At 41.1% G+C, this 5,000-nt stretch overlaps 1 long non-coding RNA gene across 1 annotated transcript in view; it reads right to left on the reverse strand.

The window, feature by feature from the left end:
- Positions 1-4,770: 4,770 nt before the first annotated feature.
- Positions 4,771-5,000, reverse strand: part of LOC134188175 (uncharacterized) — a 1,871-nt gene continuing 1,641 nt past the window's right edge. The window contains exon 4 of the long non-coding RNA XR_009971286.1: positions 4,771-5,000. This exon is cut by the window's right edge and continues 320 nt beyond it. This is a non-coding gene — a long non-coding RNA (uncharacterized LOC134188175).

Here is a 5,000-nt window from a genome sequence, read left to right on the forward strand (position 1 = left end):
AGACACAGACACACACACGGACACAGACACACACACACACACACACACACACACACACACACACACACACACACACACACACACACACACACACACACACACACACACACACACACACACACACACACAGACATACACACAGACACAGACACAGACACAGACACAGACACAGACACAGACACAGACACAGACACAGACACAGACACAGACACACACACACACACACACACACACACACACACACACACACACACACACACACACACACACACACACACACACACACACACACACACACACACACACACACACACACACACACACACACACACACACACACACACACACACACCAGCAACTGTCACTCGCACAACCTGCCATCATTCCAGTGACCAGTTTCAGACTGTCGCTATAGCATCCACCAGACCTGAACAAGCTAATTAAGAGGTCGACACATTGCGGTTTCAAACCACCTACTAGTGTCGAGTAGTCTCGAGTTTAGCTAACACACTACTTACCATCTTACAGGAAATACTTCCGCATGGGCAAAACCACAAAATGCGTGTTCTGTGTGGTACGCACCTAGCAAATGGTTTGGTTTGTACCTCCTGAATACTTCCTGGAAAGTGCGGCGTTTAGGGAATGACTGACATGAAGAGGAACTCTTTAGACAAGTCTGGTGGTACTGAGAGGTAAGAAGAGAATGCTTGATTGATATTTCATATTGATATAATGTCCTCAGCTGTACGTGGCTGTCATATAAATGAACCAGTCACTCAGTGTTGCTGTACTGTGTTTTACCTTTTGAAGTGTGTAGTTGCCATGCCATCATGGTTATTTGCTGTGTTCCTGGATGTACCAATGTATCTGCAAAGAGGAAATATTTGAAGTTTCATAAGGAAATTTTTGTCACACGGATAAACTTCATTGCCATTTGAATGACGTTGACTGGTGGTTGGCACGGGATACTCTACATTGAAGTCTACCACAGTCATTTAGAGAGACTTTCCCGAAAAAGACCTGCATCATTGATGCAACAGAACTATTTACAGAACGTCATTTAGATAGAGGTTTGCAATCAGCTTCCTTCTCCAAATACAAACACCACCACACTGTGAAAGCATTGGTTGCAATATCGCCATGTGGTCATGTTATGTTTGTGTCACGAGTATATACTGGTGCCATAACAGACAGGGACTTACCAAGCAGTCTGGTTTCTCAATAAATTTGTGCCTGGAGATCAAGTCATGGCAAACAAAGGGTTTGTTAGTGCTGACATTCTCATGGACATTGGGCATCTCTTGCGCTACCTCCTTTCTAGAAGGAGGAGGTCAGTTTACTGAGGAGCAAGTCATTAATTAAATGCCGTCAAGCGGCTTCTCTTAAAATCGACATAGAGGGGTGATCAGACGGATAACGAACCATAGCATTTTGCAATGTATAATAACACTTAGTTCAAGCATGGATCTTTTATATAAGGTATTTACTGTTTATTCATATCTAACAAATTTGCATCCACCTCTTGTACTATAGATTTAATTTTTGTACAGTAAACGAATAGTAATTAGTGTCATTGATATCAATTTGAGTTTGTAAAGGTCAATACATATTGGCTCTTGTTATCATTCTGTACTCTTGTGTGTAATGCTCCAGGATACACTACCACTTGCTGTTCAATTTCATTTTCCTTGTGTACACCATTTTTAATAGTAACACTCAATTATATTATTACAACATTGATTAATTGTATTAATTAACAGAACTTTATCTACTTGCTACCTAGGGTCCTTCATTCCCTAGACGCCGCACTTTCTAGGAAGCATTCAGGAGGTACAAACCAGACCATTTGGTAAGTGCGTACCACACAGAACACGCATCATAGATTACGAACGCACGTTTCTACCCGCATTTGACGTCTGTCAAGTCTCAATGTTAAATCATCACTCAAAATGACGTGGTAGAGTCACGAAAGAAATCAGAAAGAGGTTGTTCATCACTGCAAAACACGCAAAACACACAAGAGCCGAGTCCTAATAAGACCTCACCTAATTCGATGCGTCGCTATACGCACCGGTTACAGTTCGAAAAGAAAAATTGTTGCTTTGGCTCTAGACTCACGCGGTTAGCAAACGCCAATGCATCAAAAGCGAACCAAACCGGCGCGCGGTAGGTGATGACGTTGTTAGTGCCACGCCCTGTGAAAAGGTCTATTACAGAGATTACAAACTGGCAACCATACGCATGTCAAGATCACGTCTGTTCCTATACACAAGCCGCAGTGGCAGTGTGGTTTTGAGTAGAGAGTTGTAGCTTTTTGAAGTGAGGTGCTATGGATAACTATAATTGGCGAGCGAAGCAAGCCTCTCTCTTGTCATGTCAATTGAGCTCAAGATATATTTGGCGATCGAAGCGAGCCTCTCTCTTGTCATGTCAATTGAGCTCGAGATATATTATATTTATATATTTATATATTTATATATTTATATATTTATATATATACGTACGTCAGCACATGGATTTACGGCAAAACAGAAAGACAAATCAACAAAACGACGATGCCAGATGAATGCAATTTTGGCTCCGTAACATATGCGCTAAAAATTGAAGCATGGGACCTCTTTTGAGGGGTCGACTCAATTGTAATCTTGGCGAGGAGAGTCAAACGACTCTCGATTTTGCTCCCTTACGCGACTAAAGAGAAAAGGAGACTGATTTGTGACAAACGGAATAAAAAAGAAAAGCTAAAAGAAGAGAAAAGTCTGTTTTTTGAGTTTCCGCGCGTTACTTTGATAGAAATTATTGCTACGCAACCATTGTCACGTGACTATGCGATCATTGTTACGCGACTATCTCAGTAAACGAGTGAGACGACTGAAGCGTGAACGAAGAATTGAAGACAACTAGAGTGTTTTGCGTTCAATTATCTGAACTCAGCGTTCAGTTACCCGATTCAAGCAAGCAATTATCCGAATTGGCCGTTCAGTTATCCGATTCGGGCATTCAATTATCCGATGTTCTGTCCTAATTAGAAGTACCAAATATAGAAATAATTATTTTAGTCGCACATTTCTTTCATGACGTCTTTCTAGGATGCTCACTCACGTTTCAGCTGACCAATAAATGATTGATTCAAGAAAGGTGGGAAGGTGAAGTAGTGAAATTCGAGCTCTTGATTAGCTAAAAACCCGCTGCGACGCATGATGGACTGTTGCATGGTATCACGCAAGACGCGCGATTTACAAAGTATGCGGATTACACCACGATTGACGGAGCAAGGCGTTGTTGTAGGCTTCCTAGATATGTAGATTTAGTTCGCTCACAACAGCTCAGCTGGACCTTCGTGGAAACGTGGGACACCAAGATTAGTGCAAAGGAAATTATCCTACAACACACGCTAAAAATTCACGCTAAAGTCAAGATTAATTACAAATTATTGCGTCTATACAGCTGATGAATGATGATATTTGAGCAGCTGCCCAACCGCAGACTATGTAAGTTATTTAGTTGCACAACGTACAGCCGTAAGCAACGGATCATTGAACGCCTGAATCGGATAATTGAACGCAAAATACTTTAGATGAGCAACAGAAAGTCTGTTTCCTGAGTTCTCGCGTTTGTTTGACAGAAACTATTGCGAAGTAACGCAACCATTGTTACGCGAATTTGTAAAGACAGAACACCATCGCTCGCCAGACACAATGCTAACCGAGCATTTACTAGTATATTTATATATTTATATATTTATATATATACGTACGTCAGCACATGGATTTACGGCAAAACAGAAAGACAAATCAACAAAACGACGATGCCAGATGAATGCAATTTTGGCTCCGTAACATATGCGCTAAAAATTGAAGCATGGGACCTCTTTTGAGGGGTCGACTCAATTGTAATTTCTTGGCGAGGAGAGTCAAACGACTCTCGATTTTGCTCCCTTACGCGACTAAAGAGAAAAGGAGACTGATCTGTGACAAACGAAATGAAAAAGAAAAGCTAAAAGAAGAGAAAAGTCTATTTTTTGAGTTTCCGCGCGTTACTTTGATAGAAATTATTGCTACGCAACCATTGTCACGTGACTATGCGATCATTGTTACGCGACTATCTCAGTAAACGAGTGAGACGACTGAAGCGTGAACGAAGAATTGAAGACAACTAGAGTGTTTTGCGTTCAATTATCTGAACTCAGCGTTCAGTTACCCGATTCAGGCAAGCAATTATCCGAATTGGCCGTTCAGTTATCCAATTCGGGCATTCAATTATCCGATGTTCTGTCCTAATTAGAAGTACCAAATATAGAAATAATTATTTTAGTCGCACATTTCTTTCATGACGTCTTTCTAGGATGCTCACTCACGTTTCAGCTGACCAATAAATGATTGATTCAAGAAAGGTGAGAAGGCGAAGTAGTGAAATTCGAGCTCTTGATTAGCTAAAAACCTGCTAAGACGCATGATGGACTGTTGCATGGTATCACGCAGGACGCGCGGTTTACAAAATATGCGAATTACACCACGATTGACGGGATAAAACCGTTGTTGTAGGCTTCCTAGATATGTACATTTAGTTCGCTCACAACAGTTTAGTTAGACCTCCGCGGAAACGTGGGACACCAAGATTAGTGCAAAGAAAAATATCGTACAACACAAGCTAAAAATTCACGCTAAAGTCAAGATTAATTACAAATTATTGCGTCTATACAGCTGATGAATGATGATATTAGAGCAGCTGCCCAACCGCAGACTATGTAAGTTATTCACTTTTCCATGATATTGCACAACAGCCGTAAGGAACGGATAATTGAACGCCTGAATCGGATAATTGAACGCCCAATTCGGATAATTGAACGCCAAATACTATAGAAGAGCAACTGAAAGTCTGTTTCCTTAGTTCCCGCGTTTGTTTGACAGAAACTATTGCCACGTAACGCAACCATTGTTACACGAATTATCACTCAATAGGTACAGATAGAACACCATCGCTCGCCAAACACAATGCTA

The sequence above is a fragment of the Corticium candelabrum genome, chromosome 12, assembly GCF_963422355.1.
Source record: "Corticium candelabrum chromosome 12, ooCorCand1.1, whole genome shotgun sequence".
In the NCBI taxonomy this organism is placed as follows: Eukaryota; Metazoa; Porifera; class Homoscleromorpha; order Homosclerophorida; family Plakinidae; genus Corticium; species Corticium candelabrum.